The sequence below is a fragment of the Paramisgurnus dabryanus genome, chromosome 19 (assembly GCF_030506205.2).
Source record: "Paramisgurnus dabryanus chromosome 19, PD_genome_1.1, whole genome shotgun sequence".
In the NCBI taxonomy this organism is placed as follows: domain Eukaryota; kingdom Metazoa; phylum Chordata; class Actinopteri; order Cypriniformes; family Cobitidae; genus Paramisgurnus; species Paramisgurnus dabryanus.
In genome coordinates this window covers 32712115-32727010 of record NC_133355.1, presented here as the reverse complement: position 1 = coordinate 32727010, position 14896 = coordinate 32712115, and the positions used below count along the sequence as shown (strand labels likewise).

At 35.9% G+C, this 14896-nt stretch overlaps 1 long non-coding RNA gene across 1 annotated transcript; it reads left to right on the top strand.

Moving 5' to 3' along the window:
- The first annotated feature begins 11261 nt into the window (after positions 1-11261).
- Positions 11262-13266, top strand: LOC135735062 (uncharacterized). The gene is made up of 7 exons (XR_012335428.1): positions 11262-11318; positions 11746-11816; positions 11959-12050; positions 12209-12349; positions 12517-12620; positions 12841-12975; positions 13055-13266. It is a non-coding gene; the product is annotated as an uncharacterized lncRNA (long non-coding RNA).
- The last annotated feature ends 1630 nt before the right edge of the window (positions 13267-14896 follow it).

Sequence of the window (14896 nt, the reverse complement as noted above, 5' to 3'; positions counted from 1 at the left end):
CTTTCCATAATTGTACTCAAAGTCAACGAGAATCACAGCTGATCGCTGTGAAAAATGTTAAGCGACTACGTCAAGTATAACCGCGCAGCAATAACAGTCTTAATATGACAAAGTAAGTATTAATGCCATGTGTTTATTAATTATTAATAATATAGTTTATTATTAATGCCATAAATGTTTATTTTTTAATCAGTGTGTACAACTGTTCAACTAAATGAATATAAAAAGGCAAAAATGAATGCACATTTATACATTGATTGAATAGATTTATAGAATTTTGGAAAAAAACATGTCATGGATTTATTGCATTTTGTGGAAAATATTATTCGTTTTTATAATAAATCTTTGAAAATCAAGTTATGGATTTGAAATTTGTATGTTTTTACAACCTAAAGATGCTATGTGAAAGTTTGTAACAGAAAATAGTGGTTTTCATCTTGTCACTTTCTTGGTATAGAAAACATGTTTTTACCGAAAATTGTCAAAATGGATTTATTGTGTTTTGGAACCAAACTCTTCATATGTACAACCCTTTTCGGCCGTGCGCTTGGCGCACATACCATTTTTCCCGTTGTTAAATTAGCAAAAGTGGGATCGGACACGCCCATTTAGACGGTGCGCTTAGATCATTAAAATTGGGCCCAATATCCTATTGTTCATCTGAGGATTTAATCACTTCATTTTTAGAGCTGCTAAGGATGATTAAGTTTGAAAGTTGTGTGTATATGTTAAAGTCTTAACTTTTAAAGCGTTCATATTTTTTAAAGTTTACCAAGTCTGTCAGTTTCTTGCAGGACTAATCTCGGGGTATGCCCTTAAACTTTGCACTATTCCTCCTTCTCAATTTACTTTATACCAATTTATTGCAAATAAATTATTTTAAAAGAAATGAGTCATTAGACAAAACAAATTATTTCAAATAATATAAACAATGTTTCCTTATAACTACAGTTTTTTTTCTGGAAACATCATATTTAGAGTTTGGTGTCAGTTGGTTTGAGCACCTGTGTGGGTGAAAAGTGTTGAAATGTAGGAGTTAGGATAATGGAGAGAATGAGGAGAGGACAATCATAAAGGATCTCTTTGTTTGGCACAGAAATATCAGCACAGTGTCAGGCCCGACAAACATTGTTTCAGACAAAATAACAAACTCTGTGCCTGCCCTGTACCAAAGAAACTGACATGTGATTGATTCAATGTTCTTACGTAACTACTGGCCTGCATTCAAAGATATTTGCTCATGAAAATGTTGAATCAGCTCAGCTTGTATTGTAGCAAACCATGAGACATTTCACACAATTGTGTGTGTGTGTGTGTGTGTGTGTGTGTGTTAGAGGACTGCTTACACAATTCAGACTGCTCCCTGCTTGGATGACTTAATATTAAACTTGCTGAAAGTTTGTAATAATGCTGTTAACATTGCAATGCAAATAAAGTTTTATATTGGCAATATTTGTTAGGTGTACACATGTGACTTACACACCTCTCTAATAGCATGTAAATGGAATGATTAAACAAAATTCAAAAGATAGAAATAATGCCAAGGAGGGAGCGGTAGTCGTGAGTCATTTCATCTGTCCTTTCTCATCCTGAATACAGGGCAAAGCTGTAGACAAGCATGCACGCACACACACACGCGTGCGCAAACACATACACACCCTATCCAAACACATTTCACAGTTTTATAAAAAACCAACAGCTACGGCTGAGAAAAAACTACATGCAAACAACAATTAGTCTTTACCCTGCTAATAAAGCAATTGAAACCATCACAGAAATTGTATTGGTTTCCATTAAAATACCATTTTACCGTTAAAACCACTCAAAATAAGAAAAAAAAGAATGATATGCATAGGCACAGTTCAACAACACTGTCAAATATATATGAAAAGATAAGATCCTGTACACTACCAATAGATTCAAAGATGATTTATTAATGAAACATGAAACACTTACAACAACGACATTAGGTAATAATTCATCATTTAAACCCAAGGGTGTTTAAACGTTTGCAAAGTCACAATCCAGAATGATTCACGTTCCAATATCCCCCTCTTTTGGTGGAACAGACACTTTTCCCCCAAAACACGTAAAGAAGACACATCATGGTTAAAAGAAATAAAATGAGCAGCAACGGGTAAGTAATATCTTTTCTCCTAATAGTACTCTTATGTTCATTATTCCTTTGTTTCAATTGCCTGAGATGTTTTTCTCACATAAAAAGTCAACTTGGACATCAAATCAGATACATAGCATGGGTAGAAGCACATGTAATTACATAGTTAATTTTATATTCTTGACGAATGCTTGGATCACAAAAATAAGTTTTAAATGTATCATTACACTGTGCACAATTGCCGCACCGACAGTTTCCATTCTGTATAGGACTCAATAAAGTTTGAGAAATAGGAACAACACTCTGAAACCAGACATTTACCAAAAAATCTCTGAAGTTCCTTGAACATTTATATAGAATCATCGGCGGGTGATAGAAGAGATGGCTCAACTCTGGATCTGCAGATAACAAATGCCAATGTTTCTTGAAGGTGTTTCTTATCTGGTAAGATTTTGAGGAATAAGTAAAATAATGTTTCTTTTTTGTGTTCTTGTTTAGTTATCCGACCATAAAAAGACCAAGGGCCCTATTTTAACGATCTGAAACGCAAGTGCGAAGCGCAACGAGCAAGTGAGTTTGTGGGCGGATCTTGGGCGCTGTTGCTATTTTCCCGGCGTGAGAAATAACTCTTGCGCCGGGCGCAAATCAATAAGGGGTTGGTCTGAACTAGGTTCATTATTCATAGGTGTGGTTTGGGCGTAACGTCAAATAAACCAATCAGAAAGCTATCCAACATTCCCTTTAAATGCAAGGGCGCAAGTTCCATGGCGGGTTGCTATTATTATGACGGATTTACCAGGCGCACGCCAGGAGCGGTTCACAGCCGAGGACAGCGATGTTCTTGTAAGAGCAGTCAAAGACAGAGAAGTTGTTTTGTATGGGGATAGGAGAAACCCGCCCAAATCAGCGTCGGTTAAACAGGCATGAGAGGAAATAGCCACAATTGTCTCATCAGCTGGCATCCCCATCTTTGCGCCAAGCGCTACAATGATGTCAGGAGACAGTGGAATCCCAAGCTTGCCAGCATAAATCGGGCACGCCGTATAACGGGAGGTGGATCTGCCTCAGGACCTGACGCCAGCAGAGGACATCGCTGCATCCACCCTCACCGCTGAAAGGGTTTGGGGGCTATAAAATCGGACCCAAGAAACGCAAGCAAGGTCCAACCCCAAAGTACTCTTACAAATCAAGTTCATATACATTAAGGTTTCTTATGAAAACATTTTAATTATTATTTACACAAAATAAACGTAATACAGCCACACAACAAACTTATGAAAATATTTTAATCGTTATTTGCATGATAATTGTTTAACGCAGCCACACAATAAATAAAAACTATCACCACAATGCTCACCACTATGATTCCCCTTATCTCATGTGTTAATATTTTTAAGTGTAACAATTTATGATTTGCAAAAATAACTGTTACATCTGTGTAGATTTGATGCAAAGTGTGTGCGCATTGTGCACGCTATACATTATGGTCAAGCATGCGCCCTTAAAATAGCATAATGAACAACGCGCAACGCGCCACTGACTTTAAACTTTTTTTTCTGGTCAGTTGCGCAATTGTTTTTTGAAACTGCAAAATAGCATCAGGGATGGTTTGCGCCGCAACACGCCTCCTTTTTTGCGCTAAACCGCCCAGGGAGAGCAAGTTCATTCCCTAGTTTGCCGATGTGCGTCTGTGGAGGGAAAAACCCGCTGTGCGCCGGTGCAAAATACGAATGATACATGCGTCACTGACAAAGTCAATTGCGCTGGGTGCAAGATAGGGCCCCAAGTGTTAATACCGCCTGAAACATTGTCGAGACAGATTTAAATCCGATCTCTCAAACAACTTCAGGAGGTGGTTTGGGATGCATGCAGACGAAACTGGACAAGTGTAAATAAATATGATTGACGCAGCCACATATGTCAGCCTTACTCCTGCCAAACGTAAGCATGCCACTCCTATGTTAGCCAGGAGAGAGGTAAACAAACAAACACAGCATACAACAAACTAAAATTATATTAAACAAAGAAATTTTTTTTTGTTACGCACTTATGCCCTTGCCCAACATACAGGAAGTGCTGCCTTTTGTTTCATAAGCTTGGTCTTAAGCTTTTTAAGGCAGAGTTATGAATAGTGCATTTGCATTTTGCATTGGAATAGAAGATGGGATTGATATCCGTTCAGCCAAGACACATTAATGGGGTCGAATGTAAATGGAAAGTTTTTAATAAATCAGATAGCTATCTGATCAGAGAAAACACATGAAGTGACCAGGTGTAAAAGGCCCTACTTCGCGGGGACTAGGAGAGTGACCGTGGCTCTCATGCTGATCAGATGAGCGACGATAGCACTTGTGACGTTCAGGAGTGGTGCAGGACACGGGGGCAGTCTTAGGGTGAGCTGGAGCACTGGATTAAGATGAGACAAAGACGAAATCAAAGATTATTCAGTCCCAACCAAAAGCATGCATTAAGCTAAGCATTGCCCCAGCTCACCAGATGTATGTGTCACACAGGTCAGAGAAGCGGACCGCCCCTGGGTCACGCTCCTAGTTCCACCCCGAGGAGGTCCCAAAACACCCCAATGACCAGACAGACAGAGGATTAAAATTTAACAACTTGTATTAAATATTAAAAGTTCACTAGGGGGAATTAAATATAAAAAAAAACATCTCTCCAGTCCTCAGATCTTCATAGCGGGGGGGGGGGGGGGCTTAGGAGGCTCTGGGCCCTCTGCTGTGGCAAAGGCCAGTATTACACGGGTGACTGGGACTTTTCCTTCTCACTCTTTAGATTCTTGGCTGTAATTTCCCACGATTCCTCTGAACTCGGAGTGGCTTCTGTCAACATAAGCACAGCACTACACTGCAAGCTTTGGGTGTACACACACACAATGAAGACAAAGACTCACCCACAACACTCCACACACTTTCAGTGACTAAGGACTTAGCCAAACTCGGCCCAGGTTCGTCGTGTGGCTGGTTAGACAGTGTTCTCAGTGGAGGGAAAAAGCACCTAATTATGGACGTCGGGCTTCCTGCGTTTACTCCTAGTTGAATTGTACTCCTCAGCTCACCCACGCTCTCCACGGTGGGGCCGCAAACTGTTCTTTGAACTCACAACACACGTTAGGTAATATACCCTCTTCCACTCTGCACGGTACAATGTACAGCGTTACTGCACGGTGCAATGTCAATGCTTCACAGCGTTGGCTCTCTATATAGACTTTCAGTATTTCTCCCCGGCTCGCCCACGCTTCTCTCCACTGTGGGGCCGCAACTCTGAGTGCTAGACTCGCAACACACAACACGTCAGAGAAAAAGCACTTTTTTCACAGCGTTGGCTCTCTGTATATGCACACCTGTGTCACACCTCAATTTTGCAATTTCCATGAATGGCATCTTTTTTATGGGCATAAAATAATAAATTTCCAGTGTGTGTTAAACATTTTTTGTCCCATTTTAAATATTAAAGAAAATGTGCCTACAATAATTCTGCACACTTGAATATAAGGTGCTTTTTATCTCCAGCCAGCCATCATTAACAATAATGTATTACTTATAAATGCCTTATTTACAAAATTAATGGTAGTTATTAAGATGAATTTGGTTTGGAATAAGTAAAATATGTTTGATAAAAGCTGTGATCAAAAGTTTCATGTAGCTACCTAATAATTCTGCCCACACAGTATTTTATTGCCGTGTAATCACTCATTTTGCAAACAGTCATTGGTCTATCACTTGTGTTTTTGACTGCGTTTTATCAAGAGGATATTTAACAACAGTGTTTTAAAAGCAGTTCTGCTTACCGCACGTCAACTCTGTCGTCTCTTATTTTGACAGACGCACACCGATGCTGCATGCTTCATAAAAAAGCCCGAAATGTTGTGATTGGGCTAGCCAAATGTCAAATAAAAAAGAAACAATGAGCTGCTGATTAGGTGTCTCCGAAAAAACAAACATTTTATGCTAACTTTTTTGGAAAATGTAGCACAATGCCCGCATTTGTAACACATATAAGCTATAATTTGGATGCTTTTAATTATCATGTCCAATTTGTAACTAGTAAGTTATGATTGTGATGATGTTTTTAATTATGTACATTTAAAACACCCTTGTGAAAAATTAGCGTACTTAAGTGTATTGAAAGCATGCTTTTTGTGTGCTTAAAATAATAAAAGTATACTTTTTGAGAAGTGCACTTGCTGATAATATAATATAATATAAATTAAAGACCACTTAAGCGTAATTAAATGGAATACACTTTAATGACACTATTTATTAACACACTTAAGTGCACTTTTTACAACTGCACTTTGTAAGAATATGTATTTAATTTTAACTTATATTAAGTACACTTTCATCATAATATTTATAAACACACTTAAGTGCACTTTTAAAAATGTACTTTTTAATAATGTCTAATAAAGCTTAATTTAAAGAAAGTACACTTTCATCATAATATTTATAAACACACTTAAGTGCACTTTTAAAAATGCACTTTGTAATAATATCTAATTAATTTGAACTTATAGTAAGTACACTTTCATTATAATATTTATAAACACACTTCAGTGCACTTTTAAAAATGCACTTTGTAATAATATCTAATTAATTTTAAATTATAGTAAGTACACTTTCATTATAATATTTATAAACACACTTAAGTACACTTTTAAAAATGCACTTTGTAATAATATCTAATTAATTTCAACTTTTAGTAAGTACACTTTCATAATAATATTTCACTAACACACTTAAGGACACTTTTTAAAAATGCACTTTGTAATAATATCTAATTAATTTTAAATTATAGTAAGTACACTTTCAACATAATATTTATAAACACACTTAAGTGGACTTTTAAAAATGCACTTTTTAATACTGTCTAATTAAGCTTAACTTATAGTAAGTACACTTTCATCACAATATTTCTTAACATACCTAATTACACTTTTTAAAAATGCACTTTGTCTAATTTAGTTTTACTTAAATGTAACCCTGGTTAAATAATTAAATATTATTATTTTAAAAGTGTGCTTAAATATAATAGAGACTATTCATACATCTACATTTATTTTATAAATGAGGAAATACATGTGAATAATTCAATCTGAATTATAAATCTGAAATGAGTAAACCAATCGGAGTGTTTAATTGTAAGCTCCGCCCCTTTTTTGCTTTCGGATCGCGTCTCATGCTGCGTTCCAGGCAACCTGTAACCCGTAACTCACGACTTCAAAACCACGACTCACGACTTTGAACTGGGAGTACATCGATCTAGTACGAGTTCACGGGTGGGAAGTCACGGGTTTGACTGCCGTTCCAGTGCACTTTCACCGGTAGAAGGTTGTAAAAACACGAGTTACAGGCTGCCTGGAACGCATAGGGTCGTGAGTCGTGGTTTTGAAGTCGTAACTCACGGGTTTAAAAACCTGCCTGGAACGCACCATCAGTTCAGAGGAGAGATGCAGAGCGACAGAGACACTCGATCTAACGCGAGAGTGTTTAATTTGATTAAATATGACTCTTAAGTTCATATAAACTGAAGAGATCAGAATTTAACTTGCATATATTCAATGATACAGCGTGATTGTGTGGATTGAGCACTTTTTGAGCTTTCATTTTGACCTGGTGAGTTTGTTATAATTACCAATGTTATAATTAGCCATAAAAACGAATGTCAACACTTTAAATGTCATATCATTTTATTTGTTTAATCCATACGAGACAAAATAGTGTTATATTGTGATGTTATATGGGTTGGATTGTTCATTGCAGTGTGATTATGTAAAACCACATGGTGCGTTGTGTTCACTGCTGTTCGCTGACGCCATTTTGGTTGCACGTGCCTGTGAAAGACAAAAAGAGAGAGAAACACGTGAATGGACAGGTATTTGTCTAAATTGTCATTTATTATGATGATGGCACTTATGTATGTATTTTATTTGTTTCCTGTATTATGTACAATTGTTAATCATTATTGATACACAATATTGAATGTTTTTTCCTTTCGTATGAACATTCCTTGAGCTGGATTTTCCTAATTGATGGCGAGCCTCCCATTTCGACCTGATTGGATCACGAATCTAGAGGAAAGGACAATTTTCTATTTTAAATATTTTTCTTCAGACAAGTAAGAGGATACATTTCAGAAACTGTTTCCTTATTTTGTTTGTTTACTTTATTGAACTGAAACATTTCAGAAGCACAATTCTGATAATTTAAGACTGATCAATACTCCAATTGATAAGAACTTTGAACTTGAATACTGATTTCAGTGTGTTACATATATAATTTGTACCATCTTTGTACATTGATTGTGACTGTGATTTCTGTAAATGAGAAGTAATTTAGAGGGTGCACCCATAGTTTATATAGTTAATTGTGTTTTCATTGTTGTTACTATTTTTTGTGATTAAGGAAAGAAATAGAAAGGTTTCTTAATACTCAAAGTAAAATAATTTACTGTATTAATCAACTTACCTTCTGTCTCTGCTTGTTGCTCACTATCACTGCTACCTCCTCCTTCGTACGGTGCACCCTTCTGATCTTATTATTATGCCTGGTCCATAAGTAAGTGAGTTAATACCCGCTACATAAAGAAAGTACACTTTCATGGCAATATTTCTAAACACATTTAATAAATGATCATTAGACTGATGTGACCTACCAAAGACTTGTTAATTTAAAGTTCATGCAGTTCTTTTTTAGTTGTCTGTTAAAATGTAAAAAAATAATAACTTTGAGTTTATTTTTTTCTAAGGGATGTAATTATTCAATATTGATAGTTGTTTGTTTGATTCCAATTTAACAATATTAAAATGAGGTTTTTTTTTTTTTTGGACATATACAACTCATAATTAATTTATTAAATGTACTTTTGCAAAACAAAAAATCTGATTCATAATTTGACCACCAAACTGTTTTATTGTCAGTGTAAGCATTGTGGTTTTTGTTTGTTTGCAATGCATTAAACTGAAATGAATACATATTTAATTAACTAGATTTGTTTTTCAGTATTTTGAGAAGTACATAACCATATTTCACATACAATAGAAGTAGTTAAAGTACATACTGTAGAAAGATGCAATGAAATCACTTCACTGCACTGAAATCCCAGTTCAACTGATTGCATTTAATTTTATATATTGGAATTTATTTGGCAAACTTGTATTTGAAACATTACATTTAATGAGTAATTAAATGTACTGTTAATATACATTAACTTATTTTTAATTTCACATTAATTGCTTGACAGTAGATTGAACAGTGCACTTTAAGTATATTTTAAAAACACTAGAAGCAATTATGAAAGTAGATATAAAGTTGTAATAAAGTACCAATTAAGTTGTTCCAAAAAATCACTCTTAATGGCAACTTATTACATTTTATTTCAACTTAATATATGATATATGTGAAATTAATTACACTTAATGTGCATTTAGTGCGCCGAAAAGATTGCATTTAATTCACACTTAAGAGTATTGTTAACAGACATTAAATTGCATTTTAAATCACATTAATTTCATGTCTTTATATTGTGTAGTGCACTTTAAGTATATTTTAAAAACACTAGAAGCAATTATGAAAGTAGATATAAAGTTGTAATAAAGTACCAATTAAGTTGTTCCAAAAAATCACTCTTAATGGCAACTTATTACATTTTATTTCAACTTAATATATGATATATGTTAAATTAATTACACTTAATGTGCATTCAGTGCGCCGAAAAGATTGCATTTAATTCACACTTAAGTGTATATACTTAAAGTGTATTATTTATGTAATAAGTACACTTTATAAAAGTACACTTAAGCACACTTTTTTTTCACAAGGGCATATAAGCTTTAATCGGGATTAAATTCCTTATTATCTCTAATTTGTAACTTACATAAGCTTTGATTGCAATGATGTTGCTAATTATGCACATTTGCAACTTTGCACATTGCAAAGCTTTGATTGGAATGCTTAATGTCTCCCATTTGTAACTTAATAAGCTATGGTTGGGATGTTGTTGCTTATTATGTCCATTTCATAACTTGTGTAAGCTATGACTGGAATGCTATTAACAGTGTTGGGCAAGCTACTTGGAACATGTAGTGAGCTAAGCTACCAGTTACTTCACATTAAAAGCAGCTTCACTACACTGAAGCTACCCCCCTGGGAAATGTAGCAAGCTAAGCTACATCAATAGTAGCTTGCTACATTCAAGCTACTTTTTTTAACCAGTTTTATTATGTAATTATTTATTCAGTTTCAATTTATCATTTTGGTAATTATAGGCAAAACAAGCATAATGTAGGCCTAGGTACTTCACATTATGGGGCGGTTTGCTGGACAGGTCTTATCCTACTCCCAGAATAAAATGCATGTTTGAGCTGCCTTAATTTAAAAACACCTTGCCTTGATATTTCTTAACACAGGGGTCTCCAAACGTGGTGCCTGCGGGCAGCAGGTAGCCTGCACAGAGTCTGTGAGGTGCCTGTATAAAAGTGTAATTAGATTTTTAAGTTTGGTTCACGTAGCATTCGCTTACATAGAGTTTGCTGGCTTTATGACCTACACGGCACCCCGCCACTAGAGGGCGATATAAATATTGGCTTCACTCACCGTGACTCCCTTGGTAACGGCCATAGACTGTAAAAAAGATGGACGATGCCTGTTCACTCTCTTCCATTGGTGAAAAGTGAAGCCGCCAGTGTCCCGATATGGCGCTGACATCTTGGGTCTTGAGTTTGCGCAATAGCGATTTCGGGACCAGTCATGCGCAGTAGTGAGCAGGAAGGGAAGCCGTGAAGTCAAAACACCGCCCTCGCTCTCGTAGAATGCGCATATCACACGATATCACAGCTGTCAATCATGACGTGACACCACCGTTTTAATATCATTAAATAACTAACTAAACACAAACCTATTTTAAAAACAAACATTTAAATTTACATCAGCGTGATAAAAACAACAGTAAATGACAGAAACCAACCTCGGAAAAAAGATAATTGAAGTGTAATTAATTTTTTAGTTGGTCTCAAGGCCCATTGAATAACATGGGTAGGCGGGGTTTATGACCTATACTGGGACCAGTCACTGGGGGGCGATCGAGACGTTTTGGCTTCACTTCTCAGGGCTTGTGCGGCACGCTTGGTAATGGCCATATCGATCACAGCTGGTTAAGAAGACAAGCTGCTTTTCTGCTGGATGGTGAAGTAAGTGAATTTTATAAATCTTAGTATTAATTTCCAGAATATTCGCCTCTGTTTTGATCTTAGTCATTTTGCCACGTTTTTTAATATTACTGAGTTAACTTTCTCACGTGAGAACTAACTTCTATAATTTAAAACTTTTAGGTTATATAAGTTAATTACATGTATAGAAGTTATCTGGAAAGCACATAACTAACATACTGATTACGAATGATAACTGATACCGGTGAAACTTGCTTACTGCCTATGAAATGTTTGTCCACTAACTTAATATTTTGGCGGGCGTTTTGAGTTTCACCACATGTATTTGACTCAGTAAAGAGTTAAGTGAGGGTTAGTCAGTTTGGTTCGCATTATCCCTTTCGGACGATAACGTGAGCTGTTGTAACTAAAAGTATGATGTTTAACTTTGTGTTTCTGGTTGCTTCAGGATGTAAACCAACAGCTTTGTCAAAGTAAAGTGAAGTTAAACTGACGAGCGTCTGGAGTTGTGCACCACATGTACGTGACTCGGTAAAGAGTTAGGTTACATTAGCCAGATTGATCTGTGCATCAATGTTATGCCTTTTCGGACAGTAATGTGATCTGTTTCTTATGGAACGTAAGGTATTATGTTTAACTTTGTGTTTTTGGTTTCTTTCAGGATGCAAACCAACAACGTTGTCAGAGTAAAGTTCAAAGACAGCAAGAAATATATTTTCTCTTCACAACCATTTCACACATTTTTTGAATGTGGTAAGAGTTAATATTGTTAATACTTTCCTCTAAAACATTTTTAATAGTAATATAAGTGTATGATTGTACCTGATATGGTATAAAAATAACTTAATAATAACTTGTTAATTTGGCATTGCTGGCCTTTGTCTATTTGGCAATGGTTTGTCTTTTTTTAGTTGCCAAGAAGTTTAATCTTTCTACAATGAATGTCTTTGCTGACTTAAAGACAGAGGTTGATGAGGAATAATATCTGCTGACATGACCAGACTTTGGTGTCCTAGAAATCTTCATCCCAGAAAGCACAACAAGCCTTGATGGTAAATTGTTTGACATGCTTATCAAGTTTTTTTTTAGCAGTGTTCACCAATTCACTGATTTGCATATGCTAATATGTCAGTTGGACTAATTCTCAATAGCATGCCATCAAAATTGTATGAACAGATAATTATTGATATGGATACTATTGATATGGATTATATTGAAGATTATTTATCTAATACTGAGGGCACGTCAGAGTCTGATGGGACCGCAGTGTTGATTAGAAATCCTCCTGAAAAAAATCAAGCCGAGGAATGTCATCTAGTCCAGGTAAGAATCACCAAATTTGCCTCTGAATTACATCTATACTTAAATATGTAAGAATATTTGAAAATCACTAGTCAACATTTACAGTGGTTAAAAACCTTAAAAGCTTAAAACCAAATGTAAACTTTTTTGATCCACCTCAAATGTTGACTAGGGTATAAAGTATACACTTGTCAGTTAATAATTTCTCATCTCTGCTCTATTTAACATAATCCCCCTCCAGATGATCGAAAATATCCTAAAGGGCAGCCCTGGAGGCGGGAAGGTCATAAAGGAATACCCTCACACAAAGTCTTTCAGATGGCCGCGGACGTGACATGGTGAAAATCTTGGTAGCACATTTAACAAAGGAATATGGGTAGGTTGTTCATACACTACTTTGTAAATTGATTTTTATGATGTTACGGGTTTTAATTGGTTTATGTTTCTGTTTGTAGATCTTGCCCTTACCGAAGTTTGAAGGAAGAATGTGCAAAGGGTTTTATCTCCATATTCCCATGCTTTACTGACCCCAGGAGCAAGCTTAGTTATGCAAGTACCTGTTGCCTCTCAAACTTTGTGATTTAAAGGTCCCGTTCTTTCTGTGTTTTTGAAGCTTTGATTGTGTTTACAGTGCACATTAAAACACATGTTCAAGGATTCACGTGTAAAAAAAACATGGTATTTTTTCACACAATTTACTTGTCTGTATAGCGCTGTTTTCACTGTCCTCAAAACAGGCTGATGTCTTCATTGTTCTATGAAGTCCCTCCTTCAGAAATATGTAACGAGTTCTGATTGTGTAGTTTATTCAGTGTGTTTTGATTTGACAGCAGCTTTGCTTAGCAGAAACGTTTGAGCCAAAGCTGGTGACTGATGTATTCCTGTGGGGGGAGTTTAGTCAAAAACTGTTTTATTGACGCCATTAATTCAGGAAGTAGAGGGCTGTAGTCCAAACCAGCCATTCACTGTAGGCTTTGAAAGGTGAATCTGTTAAAGAAAATATATTGCCTGGCAGTGAACTTTGAGCTTTATCCTTTTGCAGGTGTTATTTATGCTCTAACAGCAACATTACACACTAACTAAAATTTGAAATGGGATCAGAAACAGGGCTCGACATTAAGGCTTGTCCGCTTGTCCGGGACAAGTGGATTTTTTGTAGGACAAGTATAAGAGAAAATTAGTTGTCCGACTGGACAAGTTAAATTTCAAACAATGTTACTTAACGTTTCGTGCCGTTAACGAAAGAGCAGAATGCGCAGCGCAAACACCGAGCGGAATATTGAACAGAGAGCGCGGCGCGCCGACACACACAAACGTTTACATGTTAACTGTTTATTGTTACTGAACAAGCTGCGCGCGCATGAAACCTGATCGACGAACACGGAGGGGCGGGAGTCGCGGGACAGCATGGAGTGGAGAGTGATGTTTCTTCAGGCTACGGCGTGAATATAAATGACAGACACTTCAACCGCGTTTCATCACTGCGTTTTCTCTTTTAAAGTTCGGTAAAAACACATAATGGGCTTAAAATCCGATTTAAATATGACAGAGTTCGTCACTGTACATTAAAAATCCCACACGAACATTACAACGTAAATGCTAGGATTAAGATTGATTTTCTATATAACAGATAATCTGGATACATTTACCCTAATAAGTTTTTTAAAACATGGTAATATTTTAATGTTTTGCTTTAGTGTTTTAATGTCAGACAATCATTGAAATGTGGGAAAAATGAAGAGAAAGGCAGCAGATATAGCATCCTTCTTCAAAAAGAGTAGCAAGAAGCAGCCAAACAAATCTTAATAAAATACATTAAATATAGCCTTCAAAATTCACATGCTTTTCTGGTCTCTATAGTTTTTTCAGCAATGGGAGATATACATTCTGGTTTCAAAGTAAATTTCAAATTTTTTATTTGATTAAATAGTTTAAAAAACATGGAGGTTGAATTATGACTATAAATTGTATGTTAATCTCAATTCATTAAAAAAATTAAAGTATTGTAGCAATTGAATGTTATACATTATTCTGATTAACACACCTATAATACTTAAAGTATTTTAAGGTTGGATGATAGAGATTTTATATGCCACCCCAAAGTAACTGCTGGCCCCTGTCTGGCCACCCATGAAAAATCCCTTGCTGATTAGCAAAACACAAAAAATACATTATATTATAAATCTTTACCCGGACAAGTGACTTTTGTGCATGGACAAGTGAAACACAAATTTACTTGTCCGAAGGACAAGTTCCTCAAAAAGTTCATGTCAAGCCCTGAGAAAGAACGTGACCTT